Raw genomic sequence first — 13,289 nt, forward strand, 5'->3', positions numbered from 1 at the left:
ACTCATTAGCTTAATGCAGATATTTTTGTATGGTGTGAAGGTGGACAGGGAGGAGAGAGCAGAGGGAAATGCCTTTGAATGCATGGAGGTAACCAACAGTGGAATCTGAATCCTTGCTGTTGTTAGGGTTTTGCTTTTTCATCTCAGTAGCGTGATCCACAAGCTAGGATCCGCATCATCCTTGGCCGCTCCATTTCCATAGTTGGCTCTGCATGGAGGCAAGCTTTGCCCAGTAAAACCTGCAAGGAGTTTCAGCCACTAGTTATATCTGTATTAGTAAAATGAAGACTACAAGAGCCTGAGCCCAGGCACTGCAACTTGACTTTCCTCATTGTTTAATTATTAAATTAATAATCCAGTAGTTCCTGGGGTGATGGTGGCAGGGGGCAGCCAGCTCCCTAGTGCAAGGCAGTTTAAATGCGTCTGCCCGGGTTTGTAGGCCAGGAGTATTTAATAGCACAGATCTCTTTCTGTCCCAGAAAAGCAGGAGTGTGCAAATTCTACTAGCATGTGAATTGTCAGTTCAAAAGCACTTATTTCCCCAATATCTTGTGAGACCTCACCTGGAGTATTGTGTGCAGTTCTGGTGTCCTCAACATAAAAAGGACATGGAACTGTTGGAACAAGTCCAGAGGAGGGCCATGAGGAAGATCAGGAGACTGGAGCACCTCCCGTATGAAGACAGGCTGAGGAAGTTGGGGCTGTTCAACCTGGAGAAGAGAAGGCTGCGTGGAGACCTTATAGCAGCCTTCCAGTACCTGAAGGGGGCCTATAGGGATGCTGGGGAGGGACTCTTTGTCAGGGACTGTAGTGACAGGACAAGGGGTAACGGGTTAAAACTTAAACAGGGGAAGTTTAGATTGGATATAAGGAGGAAATTCTTTCCTGTTAGGGTGGTGAGGCACTGGAATGGGTTGCCCAGGGAGGTTGTGAGTGCTCCATCCCTGGCAGTGTTCAAGGCCAGGTTGGATGAAGCCTTGGGTGGGATGGTTTAGTGTGAGGTGTCCCTGCCCATGGCAGGGGGGTTGGAACTAGGTGATCTTGAGGTCCTTTCCAACCCTAACTATTCTATGATTCTATAACATAGAGCTTTCTGCAGGCTAGCTGGCTACCTGCAGGGTTGCAGTGGTGCTGCCCTATCTTGGATTGTACTTCTGCTCTCACTGAAATCAGCACTGACTTCAGCTGTTCAGGACTGGACCACAAAATGCACCATTTCTAGGATCCTTCAAGATGAAAGGCACTCCATGTGGGTAAGTTATCATTATTTGTTATTATCCTCTCACTGATCCACTTTGGCACACAGATGTGCATTCTTTCCCTCTCCCCCCGAGAACTGATGAAACGTGAAAATCACTTCTTAGATGAAAAAAAAAGCCCACAATGACAACACAATACATTGTGAGTTACTTGGTTTCTAATCTCTGAAAATGAGCCAGGTCAAACATACATGGCTCCTCTGATAAACTGTTATTCTTAGAGATTTCATCCTTCCATGGAAAAGTACTGAGCTGGCTCTGTGATCTCCTCTTACACTGTCATCAGCATACAGCAGTGGGCCAGTGGAAAACTGGAGAAAACCAGCTGCATGTAGAGTGGTAAGGGCATTATTTTTAGATGCTTCATTTCTTTCTAACTGCACACTCTTCCCTGTGGAAAACAAGGCTGTCTATCCTAGTGACTTACTGGCAGCTGCTGCATTATGCACGGTGAAGCTGCTCCTTAGAAATGAGATGCTAAACAAAATAAATAGGAGGAAAACAGGCCTACAAATTTGTGTAGTGCACAACAGGAGAGATGAAGGAGATTTGGGAGTGAATGAATGCATAGGAGTCTTCGAAATAAGTGCAACTTCTCCCTTGAGTAGAAGTATGAGTTTGAGGGGTGTAACTCCATATGAATCTTGCTCTTCCTCTGACCTGGGTGTTTACTTACTTATTTTCACTACCCATTGTGACATTTAACAAGTATCAAAGCTGAATGCCAGCTTTCCTTGCAAATATCAATCTGCTGTCACAACAGGTCTGCTAAAGAGAGGAATTCCCAGTCCAGATCTGTTGAGAACTACAATACCAACTAAATACGTGACAGCTGTGGTGCAGGTGCAGTGGTAGTCTGAAACACATGGACACATGGATTGCTCCATTGCCTCCTGCTGACAGCCTGCCCATTATCTCCTAAGGGTGATTTGCTAGTTAAATGGGGTGCAGTTAGATACACAATCTGTTGGTATGCTGAAAAGGCTTAGTCTTCTCCATTCTTTCAACCCTGCAAGGTTTCATCTGAGTGGGAGAAGGAGGCATCTCCAGGAGTGCTGCAAAACTTGTACCTCTAAGTGTTGGGTCATCTTGTGTATAGTGAGAGCAACACTTCATATGAAGAAAGGACAAATGTGAAATCCATGGGAGAAGAGTCTCTCCCTTACCCAAAGTCTCTGTTTTAACCACTTGCAGTAGTCATTCCAATTATAAACCTTTCCTTATCCAGGTTCCTTAAAGGAAATGGGAAAGAAGAGTGTAGTGGGGATGGCACAGGCTGTGATGGCTGCGTGTCTGGGTCTGTGGTCCATCGTGTAGATTCTGGATGTGCGTAAAAGAGGCTTTAGTTTAATTTTCACTTGTGCCAGTGTTTCACATTTGGGATGCAGATGGATACAGCTGAGAGAGCTTGTGAGAGGCCTATTGTTCATTATAGTGCCCGGGAAATGTTTGGTATAAGGCAATGTGTTTCCCGTCCCCCAGAAACTGTTACTGTCCTAGAGGGAAAATGATACATTTTGCCTGACTTTAAAGAAAGCTATCAGTGTGGTAAACCTATCTATCTGTATTTCCAAACAGGCCTTTCTACTGGATTTTTTTGGGAACTTCAGCTACTTTTAACTTGTTGGCATTGGCAGCATATCTTACCTCTGAGCACACATCTCTGTGAGCATCCTGACAGCCAGTGGGGGTGAAACCTGGGTATGCTACAACCTCTCTTGCTCCCCAGGAGACTGTTTTGATGCCAGACAAACTAGTGAAGAACTCAAATGGTGGCAGAGCAGGATGATGCCTGTTTCTGAAAAATTATTATTCTGTCTCATGACATGCACAAGTATATGTATGCACATATATAATACAGGTTGGTCTACTGCACTGTCCAAAGTTTAGACCTACACATTTTGTACTTGTTTTTGCCGATCTTGAATCAATTTATTAAGTCTTTCCTGGGTCAAGTAGCCACTTCAGATTTATGTTTTTGAGGAAGACTTGCCTACATTAGTTTCCAAGAATAAGGATATTGAAAATTGTTTTGTCCACATTGCATTAAAAAAAATAAAATTCTGTCAGAGGTTTTGCTGAGAAGCTTTGGTGTTTCCGTGCTTGTGATTTCGCAATGGGATGCCATAGTGTCAGAGGCATGCCTTTTGCTATTTTTCCAAGAAAAATTGCCTCTGTTTGGCCTGCTTAGCAGCTCTTGGTATTTGAAAGGCACATGTAGTCAGTAGAGAGATTTAGAAAACTTGACACTGAGGCATGCTTCAGAGCACGACTCCAGAAGCTAAGCAGAAGTTTATAGGTGGCTGCTTATAAATGCTAGGCACAGAGGCTGACAGCAGAAGGACTGTTTTGTGTGCTTTTAGTGCTCTAGAAAGCGTGCCAGAAAGCAAGATGGAGGAGTTTTTCTAGATTACTACAAAGGGAATATAAGTGGCTGAAAAGGAAGGGACAAAGATTTGACCAGTAGAGCCCAGTAAGTAATGGAGATCTATTTTCACAAAGTATGTACAGGCTACAACTGGCTATGACTGTCAGACTCAGCATAGGAGACGGTGAGAGTTAAAGATAAGGAGGCAACTTCAGTTTAATTGCTGTTGCTTTATGTAAGCGTTGCTGCTACCACCTGTATTTACATGGTCTGTTTGAGCATCCAGGAGGACTCAGTCTCCTGGATGAACTGGAGTCGTGCACAGGCTGATACTGGTGCTGGCTAAGCTTTGCTTGGAGAGTTGTTGGAATGGGAAGATGCTTTATCAGTGATGCAGAGGGTACAAAGCGAAATAAAAAAGGGGTCTGGGTCTGGGCAGACGAACATTGGCTTGCCAATATGGATTATCTCCCTGCCTCGTGGAGGAAGTGGCCAAGGTTGTCAAAGTGGCTGGAGAAAGGTAATATCAGAGGACTTCTGTGCTACCTGGGGTCAAAGCCTCCTGGTGCCTATGCTCTTAGTAACACAAGCCAGCCCCTCTTTCCTGCTTCACAGTGTCATACTGGAGACCCATGCTATGCTCAGCTCTCCTCTCCAGACAAACAGCCAAAGTGTCTTGGGAGAGAAGTCTTGGCATATTGGGCAGACTTTACCAAAACACTCTCAGGGTAGAATCTGTGGCTTAGTCATTCTAAAGTTCCTCATTTGACACTCTAGGCCTTGCTAGGCAAACTGGGTCTTATGGAAGCAGCAAGCAATACGGACACCAGGTCCTATGTATGGATGAGTAAGCACAAATGTTTCTAGTGTTTGTTTCCTGCCTGTTTCCCTCTAGTATAAATGTCCATTTACTCCTGCTCACTTTCTAATGTGAACATGGGTCTGGATTTTGTGAGTACATAGGAAGGTCACCCACTATTTATCCCTCAGTGACTGAATAGTGACCTGGAACCTATTCCCAGATCAGTCAAAAGCCTTCTTCCTCGATGGTGTTGACCAAATAAACCCTGTGCTCATCATCTTGAGTTTGGAGAAGACAAAAACTCATACGAATCTCTAGGGAAAGAGTAAAAAGCATCTTATTTGTTTAGACTTTGTATCCATATCCTAGTATCTTAGCAATGTTTTGACTGTGAAGGTTCTGGAGCTCTCCACCTCAGAAGAGGACACAAAAAATGCCAACGCAGAGCAAAACAGTTAACTTAGAGAAGCTGACGAGATTGGTTTTGTTTTCAATTTTGTAGTGGCCAAGAAGATTAAGCTTGAACAATGTTTTTGCTGTTATACCTCTGTGATAAACACTGGAAACTGCTCTTGCTGATAGAATACCTGGAAACTGCTTTGTTGTTGAAGTGCTTCAGAGCCTTCTTTTCATTATTTACAGCTTTGCAAGTGGTACGTGGGCAGCTGAGAAGCTGAGAAAGATCAGGGAGGCCTGCATGCTTCAAGGTTATTCTGATTTGTTTAGTCCCCTCTTTTATACACACTGGGACTGATAGCATTTCCCTTCCCTTTTTGGTTATTTTCTATTCCTTTATCAAATCTCAGGAGCCTCTAGCACTGTGTCCTAAGGGCAGCCTCCTGCCAAAAGCCTTTTTATTGTGCTTGTGTCGTTATTTACAGGCCTAGTGTCTACTTAATGTGTCTAAGGCCTGATTTATACTTCCAACTAATGTAAATTTACACGCCAATCTTGTTTCATCTCCTCCTGCCAGGCTCACACACTTGACTGCGTAGTCACAGAACAGATTTTTTGTTATTTGACCACATTAGGCTCTCTGAATTCGGAGCTCTGCCCTATTTAACACCTCCTAATTGCAGACCCAGAGAGATGGCTGGATAGGTGGGTGCAAAACTACTCAGTACCATGATTTAGAAACTAATTTTGTTTATAATTCTGGGTTTGTGCAACAGCATGTTGTGTATAAGCTCTTATATGAAGTCTCTGCTTATCTGCAGAGGCAGCAATGTGATTTAACATACTTTGAGGAGTAATAGAGGGCATTATCCATGTGAAAAAGCAATGGGCTGTGTCTTCATGGTAGGTAATATAACTTGGGAGCTGCATCTAAATACTTCTTTCTTTACTGTGCTGTTCTGAGGCTGGCTGCTTTGCCCAAACAATACAGGCAGAGCTGCCATTACAGTATTTACATCTCATTTCTCAAGGTGAACGGGGAAGAACAGGCAATGATAATGCTTCTTTACTGTGAATTGCCTCTGCAGATCCTCTCTCTTGGGAGCATGCCTCAGCACAGTCTATAGAACATCTCTGGCACATCACTAGGGATTGCTCCATGCATATTTATAAAGCACTTAGATATCTTTCAAGTTAAGGCGCAAGGCATGTGTTGTATTATTTTTAAAATATGGTGAATACACTGCTCCTAGCACTGAATATTGCCTATGCTAGGCCTTCAGAGTCCAGACAGTCAAAGCATCTAATAGCAAGTGGTAGCAGGCAGTAAAAAGCAGTGTTCAAAAGGTTTGTAAACCAGTTAGGCAGAGCAGAGCAGTGACATGAGCCTCCGCATGTGTGCCCGTTGATAGAGTACTATGGGAGCCACCCAGCTGTGCTATTTGCAGAGTTGGCACCTGAAAGGAAGTCTGCGGCTATTTCTCTTCCTTCCTTTCTTCCTTTACACTCTTTGGAAAACGCTGTCTCAGTCATTGGGAAAGTGCTGTAATGAATGGCTTCCTCTGTGCACAAGCAGTGTCAGTATCTGGGGCAATGGCATCACTCAGAAAGCCAGGTTGTGGAGCAGAGGTGGTTTCTCTAAGTGTTGGACTGTGGGAGACCCAATCTAAGCACTGCCTCTGCCTGGCTAATGAGCAGCTTAAAGCGGGTGCCCCTTCTCTTTGCCTATGTGATAACTCCACATGTCCTGACTGCTCTACACTCTGTGTAGCAGGTCTGTGGTCCTGTGGTCCTACCTCAAGCGTGAGGTCTCCCACCCACTTCTGTGCTACTGAGTCAGAGAATATGTTACACCCAGCAGAACAGCTTTCAAGAGCAAGTAAGATGTTGCCCAACAGGATTTTGAGCTGATCTCTTTCAAAGCTCCCCTTTTTCTGGACTGCCTGACACCTTCCACCGTAAGGGAACCCTTACCTACATGTGACCACTAGTGAGCTACTGAGAAGGGCTGATGTGACTGAAGAATCAATCCGGAGATGAGATCACAGGCAGATCTGAGTTCAGGCAGTTCTTATTGTTAGTGCTGACAGAAGAGGTTGAGAAATTGAGACTCTGTAGGGAAAAGAGAAGGCCTGTGCCGCCGGGATTTAGATCATATTGCTAAATGTCTTCTATTGAATTTCTGGTGGCACATGAGGCCAGGTTTTAGTTTGATAGTTCAAGTCTCATGCTCTAACTTTTCCCTCGTGGAAGCTGAACATGAATGTCTAGAATGAGATAATTGATGCTTGGTACCCCCACATAGAGTAAGGTTTAAGAAGAAAAATTAATTCATAACCAAGCAGCCTCTGATATGACACTGAACTGCTGTTTTCTGTGAAGAGCTCACTATGCCTTGTGGCATAGGGTTTTTTTTTTTAGAAATATGGCGCATAGTATAATAACATAGAAAATAAGGCTTTATATATATGTGTGTGTATATCAGTATGTATAAATATGTATGTAATATATGTATGCATATATACTCATACATAAACTTAAAATGGCATGGTTATTACAGTTTTAAGTCACTTGTTAGCTAGAGTTGCCCTATATTTATAGTGATAGTGTTGCCTGAAGTCTCAGGTTTTAGTGATGGTAGGAGACAAAGCCACAGTTGCTTAGAAAACAATTTCCAAGCATTTTGAGCACACACTGATGGCATGTTGCTCAATTTAACTTGCTTAGGCACCACGGGTCTCAAAGTATTTTCCGTGTCTTAACCTCTCTTTGACACTGTAGAGCACTGCTGCAAACCCCAAGCTTAGCCTGGTTCTAGGCAGCTGATGGGAGAGCTAAAACCTGAGCTACTCACTAGCATTTTGCCACTGACAAAGGTTTTTGGATCTGTTGGTCTCCAAGTTCAGTGGTGATGCTCTCTGCTGTTTTTTTGTTGCACTCTGTATTCTGTTCTAGGAGGTGGTTTTGCAGAATGTTTATGTCCCAAGGGGATGAGATTTAATTTTGAACTAAATTAGGAGTAAAGGGCTACTTCAGCACTGTCCTCAGTAAAATCTTGTTTGACTAACAGGAAGCTCTGCTTGCTCTGAGCCAAATGGCTGAGGCAGGGGTTGTGTCAGTAGAGGACTGACAAGGCATAGCAGTAGATGAAGAGGGAAAAATTCAATCAGGCAATGCTGAGGAAGAAGGGTTTGAGCAGAATGAGGGAACAAGCACAGCCATTCACATGCACAGGCATGTATTTGGCTCAGGTGACAAACTGAAAACCTTCTAGGCCTTTTCTCCTCCTGCAAGCGGAGTAGAAAATCCCTCTCCTTTTCAGGCTTTCCAATGGAAAGGGCTCCACGATGCAGGGCTGGCCAGCTCAGCCCAGACCCAAGATGACATCTTCTCCTTTCACTACTGCATGTGAATGGAACAGATCAGCTCCAGTCACTGCTCGCCTTGCAGTAGCTACACCAGGCTTCCTGCCCCAGAGGAGAAATGCACTTTAAGAGAGAAATCTTTACACAGGCTCTTCACCTTGTAAAAGGCCTCTCCTGTCCCTTTGGCTGATCAGTGCCCACACAGGCACAGGGAACCTGAGCAACCTGATCTAGTTGAAGTTGCCTCTGCTCTTTGCAGGGCGGTTGGACTAGATGACCTTTAAAGGTCCCTTCCAACCCAAACTATTCTATGATTCTATAGTTCCAATGAGGCTGAGGTGCTGGCGGTGCAAGGGATATGGATGTTGGCATACAGAGCCTACCTGCAAGAGGTGAAGAAGCATGTTCTGTGCTCCCATGTGGGCTTGCACAGGCAGAAGTGTGAGGCAGGGACTTTTATTTGACCATGTGCATGATGTGAAGCTGCTGTACCAAACAGGTGTTGAAGTGCCAAAGATAAAGCAACATCATACATTCCCTTCTGTGCAGGACTAAAAAGAAAGTCATGTGGGGACCATACTTGTCCTGTGAAATAGGCGTGTTAGGCATTGATGAAGGCCAGCTGATTTGCCCTATTAAGGGGAAGCTAAGATGTTGATATCACAATTTTAGGTGTTTACCTTAATGAAAAAAGAAAAAAACCCTGAAAACAGAGAGAACCCTATAGTTTAACCAGGAGAGCAGCAAATTCAGGCTAGAAATAAGATACTTGTTTCATCCAGTGACACTAGTGCTTTAGTTTCAAGATCATTTTATACTAGCAGTAAACAGTGAGTGAAACAGCCTTGACCTTTCAATGCTCACTTCAATTCCCATACTACCCCTCTCTTGGTCACATTAACACAAGTGTTTTCAAGGCTAAAGAGAGAATTGGATTGGGACCCAGTCCAGGTTAGTCACTCTTGCAAAAAGGAAAGGTTTGGTTTAACCCAGATCAGAATCCTGATTTGATCTTGAATGCATAGGATAATGGGAGGAAGTGAACAGCATGGGATAAGACTGAGCAGCTAAGAGCTGAGGGCAAGATCCCTTTTTGGGGGTTCTATTTTGGCTGACAGTGATGGTGAAACAATGGCTTAATCCCATCCCAACTCCATAATTTGTCTTGAAACCAAAATAAAATCTCCAAGAAGTATGTTCTAGCTCAACAGGTGGACCAGTTCTGTGAAAATCACTGTTTCTGTGGTAACTGATAAGAAGCCTCATGCTGCTTTCAGAATGGTGCCGTTCCCAGGGGGTTCATACGTAATTTGAAAGTAGAAAATCAGTAGCTAACTGGTGACATATTTTACCTCATCCCATGGGAGAGGCCTGCAAAGGAGAGATTACTTCTTCTCATGGTGGGTAGAGGAAGCCACTCTTGTTCAAGACATTAAAAATGATCGAAGGTGGAGTGCTTGAGAATTTACCATCTTCTGCCAAGCAGGGTGTAACAGGACTCTCATCAGTCTACATTTCTGCAGTAGTCTGAAACGTGACTTCCAATATATTAATTTGCAGATAAATGGAAATATTCATCTAGTCTGGCTTTTGCCTTCTTTTTCTATTTGGTTACTTTTTTTTAGGAACAGGGGTGAATGCAGCTTACGAAACAAAGTTAAGCCCTTTAAACAAAAATCAAAAAAGAAGTAGTCTTCTGCAAACTAAGAGCTTATGAATAATACTTTTATGCTCAACAAAAATGAACAAGGAAGATTTTAAGAGGTTGGGAAATCAACATTTTCTATGCTTACTAGTTCTTTTAATGAAGTCAGTTGTAAAAAGGAAGTGCTTGGGTAATGAATGGTAAGTTATTAATTACTTTTTTGAAGAAGAAATAACAGTGTTCCTTCTGTGAATATTAAGTAAGAGTAACCTTAGGGGGTGGGTTGGGCAGTGTGAGTCACACACGGGTTTTGAATTATTGATGTTCTACAACTGTCAGCCTTTACGAGCTTGCACTCTGTATCTGAGCCCCTTCACCCCTTCAAGGCAGGTGGAATAAGTTTCTGCAGATCCATGTAAGTTTTCACAAAAAGATACTCTAGCAGCATAGGAGAAATCTGTATCTGTGCTGATTTTTGAACTAGCTTTCTGCAGAGTGCAGCCTCTTTTGCATAACAGCACGTAGCCATGCTTCTCCCAGGGGCTATTCAGGCACAGTCTGTGTGCTCCAGTCCAGTACATTTCTATGAGCTACTTCTCATGTGCCTATTTTGAATAGTCCTTGATTGCTTCAGGAGGCGTTTTCACTAGTTGTTTCTCAGAGCTGAGTTTGATGGAGGTAATAATGGTGGTTAATAAGTCACTGTCCTGCTGTGTGATGGTACCTTCAATTTAAGAGAAGAGAAAGTGTGAAGATTGGGACATAAAGTATTACAAGGAAGAAGAATTAAACTGCTGGTGTGTTGTCCATCCCAACTGCTTGCATGTATGCAGTGTGATGTGGTTTCCAATTACATGCTCATGTGCTCTATTTTCTGTGACATGATGGCCCCTTTAGTGTGCTGGCCCGATGGTGCTCATTGATGGTGTAGCAATTCATTATTAGTGGTTCATTCTCAGCATTCATGTGTGGCCCAGGCCTTATTTACTGCAAGCCATCTAAATCCTGCAGAAACTCCACCCTAATTGATTTCCTCAGCTCCACTTTGATTTGAATTTTGCCACTATACAGTATGCAAGCACTACAGATAAAATTCACCCTTTAACAGGTAATGGAAAAGCTTATGCTCTGTTGAAAGCTTTCCTGCAAGCTCTCTGAAGGGAGGTTGAGGGAAATTACAGTGGTCAGTAATCCTTGGACTATTGGGAAGTTTCATCCTCTGTTTTATGGATAGTAGTAATGGGCAGACACTACTAGGCTTTGACTATCATTAGGACAATCAGCAGGACGGCTGTACCAGAGTGACAGAGGAGGTTGTGCTGAGGTCCTGGTCTGTGTTTTAGAGGAAGTTCAAGGAAACATTCCCAGGCTGGGGGATTTCAGGTCACATCAAAAGACCTCTGCATAGACATGCTATGCATGTTTGCATGTCTCCCTTTGCCTATAGTTACAACCACAACCAGTAAGTCATCAGCACACCTGTGTCAATGGCTGATCCTGATAGAAGGGTGTGACAGCAGTCTTGGCAGCTGTGGAAAATGGGATCTGTGTCACAACCTCAATACTGGCTGGCGGTAGGACAGAAAACCTCCTGAGTGTGTGCTCTCTTCTTTTAGAAGACATCCTGGATGTTTTCTTGCTGGTGCTGCTTCAGGCATGGTTGTAGTAGAGGTCTCAGTGAATATTTTGGCCCCACAGCTGGTGGTCAAGGATTCCCCAATTCCTTTCATTTCACACCAAACCCTACAGCAGAGACACTCCTGGGCTGCAAGCCCATGTGCTGGACAGAAGCTTCTGGGAATGGAGGCAGGGAGGGGGAAAAGCTGAGGGAGTTGTCACCCTATTATGCTTGTGCACAGCGATACATATACATGAACAGCTTTCTAACAGATGTGGCATTATTTAGTTCTAACTGTCAGAGTAGGCCTACATTCAGGATTTAGCGTGAGGTGATATAGGGAATAATGTGTAATTACTATTAGAGGCAGATTACAATAAGAGTAGTAATTTAGGGTGGATGAATAGTTGTGACAGGCTGTGTGTGTCAACATAGAATTAAGTATGTTAAACAGAGGTTCAATGATCAGGAAATACTGGAGGTGTGGACAGGAGACAGATGAGCTGGGTCAAAATGTCAGAAGAAATTCCCTACTATCCAGGTAGCTAGTCATGTTTTTTCCTTATTTATAGTAGGGCAAGATCATATGATCATATCCAATTAGCATACCTAGGCTGAGATGTTTTATATTATTAATTAAAATTATTGTTATCTGTTACTGCAAAAGACGAATCTTGTCAACTGTTGTGGCTTCCAAGGTTGTGCCTGGGAGCCAGCAGTCTGGGTGACAGGGATTGGAAACCGCATGGACAGCAGCTCTGACCCTCCTGCTTGCCTGGGCAGGAGCCTGCTGGAGCTGCACTGGGGCAGTGAGCAATCCCACCCTTTGTGCTGTCCTCCTCATATGGCCCTTCTATTCCCCTTTGCAGCAAATGGGCCTGTGGAGCCCAGCCGGTATGGCTGGGGGCTGGCTGAGAGCAAGGAAGAATGGGGCTGAGCCCTAGAGTTGGTAACATTGCCCACTACAGTGAGCTTTGCTGTCCCGTGCCAGGGTGACTCCCTCTACTCTTTGCCCAGGAGGGGTGACAAATTTTGCCCAAAGGGCTTGGCTCAGCCTGTAGGGCTACAGTGGGGGAGACAGAGTCTTGGTCTGGATTGGTCTCCCTGCTCCTCCATGCTCCTTCACCGCGAGCCATGGAGGTGCAGTTCAGGGAAGAGCAGTGCCATGCTCCTGTCCTGCCTCTGCACACCCCACTGAGGCTCGGCTGTGTCTGGCATGGCACCTCCGGACTTCCTCCTTGCCTGGCACAAGTGGTAAAGGAGGTGCCAGCCTGTTGTGTCTTGTGTGCAGACGTGCAGCAGGCAGAGAAGCTCTTCCCATGTCCTCTCCTCCTCACATGGGCTGCCAGCTATGGGGAAAAAGAGTGGGGTCTTCCAAAGAGGGCCACGGCTCAAAGCACCTTAGGAGGCAGCCTAAGAGGGTACTGTGGTCAGTACTCACTGGCTACTAGCGACAGTGGAGACAGCTCCTAAGAATTTGAATGCTCAAGTACATTGATGGTCTGCTTAAAATAGAGTGCCAGGGAGTTTACGACAATCCTGCAGTCTCTTGGGAAACTCCAATGAAGCAAATGGTTCAATGCAAATAAAACCAGACAGGTCAGGAAGAAGCTTTTCAAGCACAAAATACCAGGGCCAGAAATATCAACTGAAAAATGTGCAAACTTTTTTTGTTTTTAATGTGAAGTCTGTACCAAATGATCCTTGCTGGCTGTAACCACTCCCTCAGCCCTAAATGCTAGTCTGTCTTCATTTGCTCCTATGTTTTGTTTAGAATCAGAGCTTTTATAGACTGAGATCTATCTGCTTTATGTGTTTATAAAGCTCTGCATATGC

At 44.2% G+C, this 13,289-nt stretch overlaps 1 protein-coding gene across 1 annotated transcript in view; it reads left to right on the plus strand.

The window, feature by feature from the left end:
- The first annotated feature begins 1,195 nt into the window (after positions 1-1,195).
- The window catches only part of KCNE2 (potassium voltage-gated channel subfamily E regulatory subunit 2), a 111,425-nt gene continuing 99,331 nt past the window's right edge, over positions 1,196-13,289 (plus strand). Inside the window, exon 1 of the mRNA XM_065676897.1 lies at positions 1,196-1,253. The gene's annotated coding sequence lies outside the window, so the exon portion shown is untranslated. The remainder of the gene's footprint in view (positions 1,254-13,289) is intronic.

The sequence above is a fragment of the Lathamus discolor genome, chromosome 4 (genome assembly GCF_037157495.1).
Source record: "Lathamus discolor isolate bLatDis1 chromosome 4, bLatDis1.hap1, whole genome shotgun sequence".
NCBI classification, from domain to species: Eukaryota; Metazoa; Chordata; class Aves; order Psittaciformes; family Psittacidae; genus Lathamus; species Lathamus discolor.